This window comes from Rattus norvegicus, chromosome 1, assembly GCF_036323735.1.
Source record: "Rattus norvegicus strain BN/NHsdMcwi chromosome 1, GRCr8, whole genome shotgun sequence".
Taxonomy (NCBI): domain Eukaryota; kingdom Metazoa; phylum Chordata; class Mammalia; order Rodentia; family Muridae; genus Rattus; species Rattus norvegicus.
In genome coordinates this window covers 24,939,988-24,952,196 of record NC_086019.1, presented here as the reverse complement: position 1 = coordinate 24,952,196, position 12,209 = coordinate 24,939,988, and the positions used below count along the sequence as shown (strand labels likewise).

The following is a 12,209-nucleotide window of genomic DNA, read 5'->3' as shown; positions in this document are numbered from 1 at the left end:
GCTCAGCCCATTCCAGGCCCCACTGCAGGCCCTAGGGACCAGAAGCTCTGACACCACCGTGCTTGTCCCGGGCCTTTGGCACAGCTTGAGGTCTGTTGGTTCTGGACTTAGCCTTGTAGAAACCTGGCACACGGCCCACAGCCTGTGCACTACAATAACTCTAGTGATTGTTCTGGAACAACACGCTGCACAGCTACGGGGTACCAACTTTTCTTACCCTGTGCAGCGTGCCTACCTGCAATCTGTTTGAAATAATGCCTCCCATCTGGTGTGCAGCTCAACGGTGTGGCTGTTTCTTCTGATTCCGTCTTGATTGGGGCAGTTTTCACTGGCAGGAAGCTCTCGGGAGACCAGGCTCACTGAATTCCCTGTCACAGAGGGAGGGGAAAGGTTCACAGAAATCCAAGAAGACCCTTCTGTCCCCGCCCCCCTTGTTTTACATGTGGTAAGTGATTGGCTGCCTGAAACTCTTTGGTGGTGTGCTTGCCTACGGGTTGTTTAAGGGAGTGGAGCCACTTTTCCTAAGTCTGTGCTGTGGGTGGGATTCTGCAGTGATGAACCTGCCCCGAGCTACCCATGGTCCTGTAAGTAACCCCAATAATTTCATCGGTTTGCCAAAATGGACTTGTATGAAATCATTCCTTGGTCTATAGTATCCTCCCTTCCGGGGTTTTCCAGGAAAAAAAAATCCCAAGACAAGCTGCGTTAGATGAATACCTTCAACTCGAGGCTTGAGTGGCTCAGAAACCATAAGAGATCGGCTTGCAGCTTATCTGGTAGAAAGCTTTTTCGGCATGTATAAGACCCTGCGTTCAGTCCCTAGCACCTCAGAAAAGCAGCAGAGTTAGTGCGTGCCTGTAATTCCAGCACTCAGGAAGCAGGAGAAGGATCAGAAGGTCGAGGTCGTCCTTGGCTACCAGATGATTCTCAAAGTAAACGAAGTTAACCTTGGCAGTAATGACAGCATTTCCGATCTAACTCCTTTATCCCCACCAAGGGCTTTCTAAGAAGATGCCCTCCTCTTACTGATGAGGAAATGGAGATGAAGAGAGACAGGGATGGGAAGGTTTGTCCTGCCCTGTGGTTTGGATCTATCCAGGACACGCAGACATACACTGTGAAGGCTTCTGGGAAAAAAGGTTGTAGGGGAAAACAGAACTCCTGCGGAGCCCACTATGGGACTTACCCAAGTTTCAAACATACTGGACTGGGTGACTGCTAATTTAACTAAAAGATAAGGATTAGTTGGCAAAAAGGGGACAGGGGAAGTCAGGGGGTGGCCTTATAAGATGAAGGGGGCTTAGAGTCAGGGTGACAGTTTTTCTTTTTGGTTTTCTGTGCTTTGCTGGAGGGACAGACTATGGTGATAGTTTTAACTCTTTGCAAAAGAAGCATTCAGACGGTTTCCTGATGGTACCAGGACTATGGCCCCAGGTGGAGACTCACTGTTTTTACTTTTGTTTATTCCTCATACCAAACCCTTGCTATGTAGCCCAGGCTGGCCTGGACATCACAATAGTCCTAATCCAGCCTCCTAAGTGCTGGCAAAAGCAAGTTTGGTACGTAATCTTAAATGAAGAGTAGAGTGCTCGCTTCGGCAGCACATATACTAAAATTGGAACGATACAGAGAAGATTAGCATGGCCCCTGCGCAAGGATGACACGCAAATTCGTGAAGCGTTCCATATTTAAAAAAAAAAAAAAATGAAGAGTAGATTCAGGTTTGTCTTGAGTCATTGGCTGCCCTAAATCAGCTCTTATAAATCAGCTCAGAGCCTTTGCTCTGCCTTTCTGTCCCCCAACTACCCATGTGACTCCTTCCATTGCCCTTTTCCTTCTCAGCCACCTCTACAGAGAAGCCTTCTCTGACCATCCCCTTGACGTGAGTATTCCCTCCATCTGCCCAGCCCCACCCCCACGCCCATCCCACTTCCTTACTCTCTGCGGTCAACTGTATTTCACATCTACTTATTTCGTTCTGTGTCTTTCCCCTAAAATATAAATGGGAAGACGGATTTTTTTTGTCTTTGATCTAACTGCTAAAATATCTACACAGTAACAAGAACGTAATTAACGCAGTGACTGTCAACTTGACAGACTCTAGAATCACCATGGAGACAAAGATCTGGGGATGTCAGTGAGGGATTTTTCTAGTTAACTAGGTTAACTGGAAAAAATATTTTCTAGGTTAACTGAGGTGGGAAGAGAAAGTGAGTCCCACCATTCAGCTCTCTTGGCTTCCTGACTGCAGATGTGAGCAGCCACCTCAAGCTCTTGAGGTCAAGGCTTCCTCCTTTGATGAACACCGAGTTATAAGCTAAAACAAACACTTCTCCTTTTTCGTTTCTTTTGTGAGGTGGTTGATGCTAACAATTTGAAAACTAACCAATACAGTAGTCATTCGGTAAGCAAGTCTTGGAAAGGGCGTTGGATAGATGGATGGATGATCACGTTTGCCATAAAGTCTAAGTTGGATGGAATCTAACACACACAATACATGTTCAGGAGTAAGCAATGTATGAGCTAATTTCTTATTCCTCTATCTGGTTCTTGGCAACCGTTAAACTGTCCTCTGTGCAGGCCAACACCACCATTTCAATCCTAGAAGGCACAGTTGAACATATCGACACTTTCTCGGGTGTCCAGGATGACTCTATAAGCCTTCGGAGTAATCTAAAAGAAGAGAATCTTCTAGCTTGGTTGAAAAGGATGAAAATGGCCATTGAATCGGTGTCTATGTTGAATCTTAAGACTTCCTTTGGAAGTGAACACAGTATCTACCCTCAATGGTTGGATTTTGTATACAAGTCAACAGTTTGTCTGTCAACTGTCCTTCTTATACATTTAAGAAGCAGGATCAGAGCTGGAGAGTTGGCTCAGAAATTAAGAACACTAGCTGATCTTCAAAGGACCTGTGTCTGATTCTCGGCATCCACATGATAGTTCAGGAAATCTAATGCTGTCTTCTGACCCTACAAACACCAGGCATACATGTGGTGTGCAGACATATGTGCTGGCAAAAAACTAATACACATAAAATAATAAAATGCACAGAGTGTCTTAGTCACTTTTCTATTGCTGTGAAAAGACGCCATGACCAAGGCAACCTACAGAAGAAAGCATTGAATTGGGGGCTTCCTTACAGTTTAGAGGGTGAGTTTATGACCACTGTGGCAAGGAGCGTCAAGCAGGCAGAAACAGCATTGAAACAGTAGCTGAGAACTGACATCTGAGCCACTGTCACAGGGTGGAGAGATAGAGAATGCACTAACTGGATATGGCATGAACTGTTGAAACCTCAAAGCCCATCCCTCGTGACATGTCTCCTTCAACATAGGCACACCTCCTAATCCTTCCCAAACAGTTTCACCAATTGAGAACAAAGCATTCAAATACATAAGCCTTGTAGGGGAGGGAGGGTCTCATTCAAACCACCACATAAATCTAAGAGTAATTTTAAAGATCTAGTTGAACTTGACTTGGTGGATCATGCCTGAAATCACAGCCCTTTGTAGAGGCTGTGGCAGGAAGACTGTCGCAAGCTCAAGGTCAGCCTGAGCCCCACAATGAGTTCCATGCCAGCTTGGCTACAGGGTCTCTGAAACTACCTCCAGACAAACAATCAAATAAACACAATTCAGTTTTGAAGAGTAGGAAGATTGTGAGTTTGAACCCAACTTGGGCTACACAGTAAGATCTTGCCTCAAAAAAACGAACAAAAAAGCCAGTTGAAACAACCCATTCATGCTAATTCCATAATTGCAATTTTCTGTATGTACCAGGGATGGTTGGGCCACCAAGGTCCTCACTCAAATAAGAATCCCCACTTTGTTCTGTGGGGCCCCACGTGATCAATGGCTCTTGCATGACACCCCTCTTCTCATAAGATGCCCATACACGTAGAAGGCAGATGTATGGGAGGTTAACTCTCAATGATAGTGAGTCCTGTGCAGTGGTGACAGAAGGTGAGCTGCTGTTTAAGCCTCCTCACTCGGCAGCCCTTGGACTTGTAAGTCCAAGGTGTATCCACTGGACACCAACCTGTGCCAGAGCTCTTTCTGCTCAGATTTCTTGTCTAGGAATTCCTGCCAACTCCCCTCCTGCTCTTCCTTCCCAAGTTCTTGTGATTGTGAGCTTCTCCTCTCCTGTTTCTATGCCCAAGTCTACAAAGAACGAAACAAACTGCTGTTCCTTGCGCCCTCAACTCTTCCAGTTAGGATGTGGTTTTCAGCAAGCCTTTGCTTCTGCTTCTCCATGGCTGCAGGAGAGAAAATTGCTGGAGGGAAGGATGTACTTAGAAACTACGCAGATATATTTCAAACTGTACCCTCCCCATGCTGAGTGAAATCCTATACATGCTTACCCTGAGACCATCTGTGCTGGTTAGATATATGTCAGCTTAACACAAACTATAGTCGTCAGAGAGTAGGGGACCTTGAGTAAGAAAATGCCTCCCTAAGATTGGGCTGTGAGCCAACCTGTAGAGCATTTTCTTAATTAGTGACTGATGTAGGAAGAGCCCAGCCCATTGTGGGTGGTGCCATCCCTGGGCTGGTGGTCCTGGGTTTTATAAGAAAGCAGGCTGAGCAAGCCATGTGGAGCAAGCCAATAAGCCGCACCCCTCCAAGGCCTCAGCACCAGCTCCTGCCTCCAGGTTCCTGCCCTGCTTGTGAAAAGAAAATTATACAAATTCTAGGTTTAGAAATATAAAAATTAAAAAAAATAAACCCCAAAAGGCCACAGACCCAGGGCTAAGCCCTACAGCCAAGACTAGCAGGCCATAAAGATAAAGGAGCACAGGAAACACTGTTCAGGCAGGACTGACAAGCCATAAAGAAAAGGAATACAGGATCCAGCTCAGGCTATCGAGGACTGAGCCATAAACCATCCACAGACATCCCCCCAGCTTACTCAGAGTCATACTTTAACCAGATGTCCTCCAGACCCTGATAAGCCCCTACTTGTGCTTTTCAGCCATTGTGTCCTACAGAGAGCACTCCAAGAAACCGGACAGCCCAAGCCTAACCAGAGGTGTTTCAAATACAAATGCTCCATCAGTTTTGACAAACGTTTAAAAATAATGAGGACCTGAAGACCCTACCCTTCTCCTGATTTAGTAGCTCTGTTCCAGGAACCAGGGGGCCATAAAACCTTCTGGCGTCCCCTTATCTCCTGGAGCCATAAAACAATCTTGTAACTTGTGGTACATTCCCCTTTGACATCCCCCATCCCCTGGTGCTCACAGCCTCTGCCTTTAAATACTCTTTTTCCCAGCCTCTCGGGGCCGACACCTCTGTCTCCTGCGTGGGATACGTGTCGGCCCGGAGATCTCTGTAATAGGTCTCCGTAATAAACCTCGCCTTTGCTTATTACATCCAAAATGGTCTCTCTGTGTCTGGGGTCCGCGATTTCCCAAGACTTGAGTAAGGGTCTCTCTGCGTGGGATTTTTCATAATGGGGGCTCGTCCGGGATCTTCGCGACCACCCCAGACTCTGAAGACCCCTTGGAGGTGAGTTAGATGTTTGTCTGAGTGTTTCTGTGTGAGCGGCGCCGCAATTGTCCGTCTGTGTCTGTCTCTGTTTTGGTTCCGCCGTGTGTGTGTATATGTGTGTCTTAGTACTGGTCAGTGTTAAGAGGGCAGATGGGTATTCCTGCCCTGTGGTAAGAGGGCAGATGGGTATTCCTGCCTTGTGCTGAGAGGGTGGATGTGTATTCCTGCCCTGTGGTAAGAGGGTGGATGTGTATTCCTGCCCTGTAGGAGAGTGGATGTGTATCCCCACTCAGTGCAGCTGCCTTTGTGGTCCGTGAGGACCCCCTGGCTGCGGAAGGGGGGACGCCCCGGGCCCGCAAGGCTGCAGCCCCTGGAAGACGTTCCACGGGCGGAGAACAGTCGGGAGAGCCCGGCTATGGACAGTCAGGAGGACCTGACTCTGGTTTTCTGGAACAAAGGAGATGGAATGCTCCTTTTACCTAGGCGGGAGTGGACGAGGAATCCCACTCCGTCAGAGGTCGAGTTCGGCTGCCTATTTAAATATAGGCACGGACAAGTGTGCTTAGTCGTTAGGACAAGAGGACACTCTGGAATCCTGTTGGGAGGTGGAATCAGACGGTCCATCTCATCCCAAAAGCAGCTAAGGTTAAGCTGCAGTTTGGGCCACGTACTGAAGGTACCAGGCATCTGTGAAAGTTGGTTATAAGATGCTTTGTCTTGATATTGTTTGTCTGGCTTGTTTTCTGTGGTATTGTCGAGTGTCTTTTTGGCTTTTGTTTCGTTTTTGAATTTTGGACTGACGACTGTGTTTGAATTTGGACTGACGACTGTGTTTAAAATCTTGGACTGACGACTGTGTTTGAAATCATGAAACTGTTTGCTTTGTTCGTCATAGAGTTTTACTTGGTCCTCTTGGTGCTTAAGTTAAGAGTTAAAAATAATTTGCTTGAGAGAAATTGTTTTCTGCCAGGGAGTTTTGTCTTTCTCTCTTGAGCCTCCTCCCCAAAGAGAGATGCGCCTCCCTTTACTCCCCTTGATCAGCCTAGCTGCTGTTAACAGTTGTGTAAACAGACATTAACAAAAACCTTGAGGACAAAACTGCTCGTAAATAAAAAAGTTCCCCAGATTAGGCCTCCGGTATGAAACAAGTATAGTGAGTAAGAAACTTAATTTTATGGACCCCGCTCTAGTGTCGGTGTTTTGGTTGATAGCCAACGTTAATTTTTTAAAACATAGTGTTTTATCTGTGCTTGTGCTTGAAACACACAGTAGGGGGGAGCGAAATTAGCTGCGGAGCTGCTGCAGCGAACATGGGGACTTCTCAAGTCTCTCCCAATTTTTCTGGCTCTTCAGGAGCTGTTTAAAAGAAAAAGGCTTAAGGTAAAAAGAAACACTATAAAAAGATTTCTTAGTGAATTACTACACCTTGGTTTGCGATCTCTGGGAATCTCATGGTGGACAGCTGAGATAAGCTGGAAAAGGATTTAAATTTTGCTTAGAAACAAAGAATCTTAAAGGTGGAGTTTCAGCCGGTATGACACTTAGTGCATAGCTGCCTAAAAGATCAGAAATGCTGTCAACAGGCTATAAAAAAGGGACAGGCTGTGTTAAAAATGCTACATAAAGAATAATCTAAAAAGGCTGAGAGTGAGGTGGGAGAGGACTCTAAGAAAAACAAGAACAAGAAAGGAATTTCTGCTTTTAGTGACCAGACCTTCAACTCTTGCTCACAGAAAGAGGGTGCTCATTAAGAGAAGTTCTTTAAGGAGCCTGCCTTATCTGCTGGCCCTATTCCAAGAGAGGAGCCAGTCTCCAGCATTAAATTACTTTTCTCACTGGTCATCATTAGCATGGAGAATGCCTTTGATCCTATCCCCACAGCAGCCAGTTCCTGCCCCTGTGGTAGAAATGTCCCAGGTTGGGGGGCAGAGAAGCCCCTAAAATAATTTCAAAAAATCTTCAACAAACTGTAAAGAACTTTGTTTTGTTTTGCCAGTCAAAATTTAAAATTCAGGCTTTGGCTGTGGCTAAGGTCAGGATTAATGTTTTCTTTTCCATGGGCCTTTAGCCCACTGAAAAAGTTTGGTGAAGGACTACTACTACAGTCCTGATATTCAGAGACATGGAGAGAGCTATAGTTTTTTTTTATTATTAAAGGTTGGTACTACTATAGTATTAACAATCTCCTTATTAGATGTAAGAGACAAGAAGCCCCAGGTAAACTGGTTACAATTCTTTTGTCAGCTGTTTAGTATCGAACACCCAGGTTCTAACGTCTCTCCATCCTTTTGTTATTAGTTCTTACTGGAAGCCTAGTGCCATTTAGAGGATGAGTCTCTTGAGCGATAAAGCCACTGAGCTGACACTAAAGGAAAGTACTCCTTAAGGGAAAATCTAAGTCCAGAGAGACAGCCGGTAGCAGATAGGCTGCCCCTCTGCTCACTTTTCTGTTTCACAGACACAAGGTCTTTTTGTCCCAAGAAAGCCTCCTGGCTTAGCTGTGTGACTAAATGCTATTTGCCCTCTTCAGTGGACCTCTATTCTCAAGATTCCCTTGTTTTCTCACCATCCCATTTGAGATGCTTGTTAGTAACTGTTACAGGTCTTCTTTACCACCGAAGAAGGACGGAATCCTACTAGAGGCCAGAAAAAATGTTCCAGACACGATGGAAGGCCCTCACTTCTGCCTGCTCTCTTCAAACGCCTAAAGGTAGGGAGTGCCAGGTCTGCTGCCAGGCTCCAAGGGTGGGTCTCTGAGGGGCTAGAAAATGCCCCACCAATCTGGCTAAGATAAAGAAAAGATATGAAGAAAAAGTTACAAAAATTTGAAGGGTTAAGTTAAGTTGCTGAGAGTTAGTGTAAGTTACAGAGAAAGTAAGGTTAAAAAGAAAGAGGAAGTTAAAGAGCTAAAGAGAGATAAAAGACGAGAGAGGAACATATACTGGCCACAGTAGTTAGGGAACCTAGGAAGATAGTACCTGACAACAGAAGAGAATTCCTGGCTAAAGATCAGTGTGCCTAATACAAAGAAAAAGGACACTGGGTCAGGGACTGCCCAAGAAAGAACAAGAGGGGCCACTGGAGAGCTTCTTGGTCCTAGAGTGCTGGACAGGGACCCAATGCTCTGTGCTCCTATGCCCCCCAGTGGGCCAATATCCAAAGACCTTGAGTGCAAGGAGCTACTGGCAACGAACAATACTTATGGACTGCCCGAAGAACAGTGGACCTTGGCGTGGGCCGGGTAACCCACCCACTAATTCATGGTCATCCCTGACTGCCCCTATCCCTTGCTCATGAGAAAACTGCTCTCCAAATTGGCTTGCGTGGGCTGAAATGGCTAGATGAGGCCATGTGTATACATATCTATAGACTGTGTATGTAGAGCTTAAGACCTGTCTCAGTACACCAGTAACTGATGCTGGGAGATGAATGGCTTAGTGCTTTTCTGCCTGGAACACACCGTTCCTGCCAGCCTGGCACTAACAATTATCACCCAATCCAGGACTTAAACTGTGATAGAGTGGCTGATGTTTTGCCTTTGGATAGAGTGTCCCTAAAGATGGGACCACTGGTCAGCTGCCATGGACTAGATTCTCCACCGGTTGGGGACAATCTGGTCACCTTGCTGCCCAATCCGGACCTGGAGCCACCACAGCACGAGTGTCAAACACTGACAGAAACACATGGGTGGAGGAAAGACCTGTGCGACTGGCTGATTGACCCCTGCTGAAAGCCGAGGACCTTGTCCACAGACGGGAACAGTTCTCTTCATGAATGAAGGTCAGAGACAAGTGGGTGCTGCCATGGTGGACAACACAATGTCATCTGGGATGGCTGAACCTCTACCCCCCAGCACATCAGCGCCACAGATGTCTTTGCCATCTCTTAGATGCCCTGATGAAGCCAACAACTGTGAGTACTATTCATTGCTCAGGATATCAGGAGGGAAGTGATTCAGTGACATGGGACAATAACAAAACAGATAAAGTGGCTCGGGAAATGGCTATACAAGAGCCTATCCTGGTTACAGGCCTACAAGAAACAGCCACTGAGAACTGAGATTAGACTAAGGGATGGCCTCACTTAGAATGTACAACAGAAGAAAAGGCCCAAGTTGTTTAAAAGATAAAAGGACAATGACACACTTGGGGAGAAAGCTATACCCCCCCAAAGAACAAACAAAAGACTCACTTTGCCAAATAAAAAAATAGACTCATTTAAGAGATAAGAAGTTTGTCCAAATAGTTAAAATATATATAATAGACTTTAAGATTTTAGCCAAGAGAGACAGTAAAAAATATAAGATATGTCAATAAGTAAATGCTTAACAAACAAACAGGACAAAGAGACCTAGAGAGTTTAACGAAAAGTCGAAGTGAACTTCACTGAGATAAAACCAGAAAATTATGATCACAAGTATCTCCTAGTGCTTGTAGATACTTTTTCAGGAATAGATAGAAGCTTTCCTCACCAAACGAGAGACGGCCTCTACAATCATCAAAAAGATACTAGAAGAAATCTTCCCCAGGTCTGGAATGCCCAAGGTAATCTGGTCTGACAGCGGCCCTACTTTCGTTGCCAAGGTAAGCCAGGGTGTGGCCAAGTATTTAGAGGTCGATTAGAAATTACATTATATTTACAGACCTCAAAGTTCAGGACAGGTAGAGTAAATAAATAGAACTCTAAAAGAGACCCTGAACAAATTGACCATAGAGACTGGCACAGACTGGGTGACACTCCTTCCCTCTTGCTCTCTTCAGAGCAAGAAATACCCCTTCCAGATTCAGCCTTACCCTCTTTGAGATCTTATATGGGGCCTCAGCTCCCCTGACTGTATTAGATGATGTTACTGAACCAACATGTCATAGTGCCATAATAATAATGATTTGTGTGCCAGGCTAAAAGACCTACAGGTGATACAGAAAAAAATCTGCTCACAGCTGACAGCAGCCTATGCCCCGGAGACCCCTGAGACATCTCATCAGTTCCAGGTCGGAAGCAGCTACACTGAGCCCAGACACTCGAGCCTCGCTAGAAAGGACCGTACCTGGTGCTGCTGACCACCCTGACAGCCGTCAATTCTCAGCCCTCACCAGCCGTGTACTAGCTGTTAGGGCTGAGAGCTGGGACCTAGAGAGAAATTCAGTCATGTTTGTCCTGGGTTCCATCGAGATAGGTGTGGGGATAGGCTTGATTTCTATTACAAATAATGTAACATTACATATGTTAGTACTCCTAACACTTCTTGGGACTGTGCCTCAGGGATCACAACCTATATAAGTTTAGAAGTTCTGAAAGACAGTCATGACCTTGGTGTATAGGTTCAGATAGTGTCCAGATTGGAATCCTGATGCTAAAGACTTAGTAAGAGACAAAAAAAAGGAGTTGAGAATTACTTAGGGCTAGGGCTATCTAGGTGCTACAAGGGCAGCACAAGGACATCTGCTGTTGCCCTACAATACAAGGCTTATAGAGAATTCAGAACTGCCATTGACTCAGATATAAAAAGAGTAAAAGACTTTTTAGCTGACCTCCAAGAATACCTAACTTCCCTCTCAGAGGTAGTCCTTCAAAATAAGAAAAGATCAGACCTGATATTCCTTAAAGAAGGAATCTGTGTGCTACACTGAAAGAAAAATGTTGCTTCTATACAGACCATTCAGGAGTAATTAAAGACTCCATAAATAAACTTAAAAAAAGGTTAGACAAAAGACAGACAGACAGAAAAACACATCAGAGATAGTTCGAGAGCTAGTTTAGTAGATCTCCCTGGATGACTACCCTACTCTCTGCTACAGCTGGGCCATTATTAATAATTTTCTTGGTTTTAGTTTTTGGCTCCTGCGTGACAAACAGGTTAATTGCTTTTGTTAAAAATTGAGTGGGTGCTGTGCGGTTGATGGTCCTGAGACAACAGTACCAGTCAGTTAGGACAACTGGTGAGACCAAATAAGACTTGATATCAAAATTCTAAGATTAGAATTATTTAGTAGGAGAAGACGGGAATGAAAAGAAAATTATACAAATTCTAGGTTTAGAAATATAAAAATTAAAAAAAATAAACCCCAAAAGGCCACAGACCCAGGGCTAAGCCCTACAGCCAAGACTAGCAGGCCATAAAGATAAAGGAGCACAGGAAACACTGTTCAGGCAGGACTGACAAGCCATAAAGAAAAGGAATACAGGATCCAGCTCAGGCTATCGAGGACTGAGCCATAAACCATCCACAGACATCCCCCCAGCTTACTCAGAGTCATACTTTAACCAGATGTCCTCCAGACCCTGATAAGCCCCTACTTGTGCTTTTCAGCCATTGTGTCCTACAGAGAGCACTCCAAGAAACCGGACAGCCCAAGCCTAACCAGAGGTGTTTCAAATACAAATGCTCCATCAGTTTTGACAAACGTTTAAAAATAATGAGGACCTGAAGACCCTACCCTTCTCCTGATTTAGTAGCTCTGTTCCAGGAACCAGGGGGCCATAAAACCTTCTGGCGTCCCCTTATCTCCTGGAGCCATAAAACAATCTTGTAACTTGTGGTACATTCCCCTTTGACATCCCCCATCCCCTGGTGCTCACAGCCTCTGCCTTTAAATACTCTTTTTCCCAGCCTCTCGGGGCCGACACCTCTGTCTCCTGCGTGGGATACGTGTCGGCCCGGAGATCTCTGTAATAGGTCTCCGTAATAAACCTCGCCTTTGCTTATTACATCCAAAA

At 45.3% G+C, this 12,209-nt stretch overlaps 1 long non-coding RNA gene and 1 other non-coding gene across 3 annotated transcripts; both read left to right on the top strand.

Annotated features, from left to right (window-relative positions):
- The first annotated feature begins 222 nt into the window (after positions 1-222).
- On the top strand, positions 223-12,209 carry LOC134482586 (uncharacterized). 2 transcript variants are annotated; one of them, XR_010058889.1, is made up of 2 exons: positions 223-445; positions 1,843-12,209. It is a non-coding gene; the product is annotated as an uncharacterized LOC134482586 (long non-coding RNA). The 2 variants fall into 2 exon arrangements; XR_010058890.1 differs by having other exon boundaries at positions 223-584.
- Positions 1,586-1,692, top strand: LOC120100131 (U6 spliceosomal RNA). The gene has a single exon (XR_005499924.1). It is a non-coding gene; the product is annotated as a U6 spliceosomal RNA (small nuclear RNA).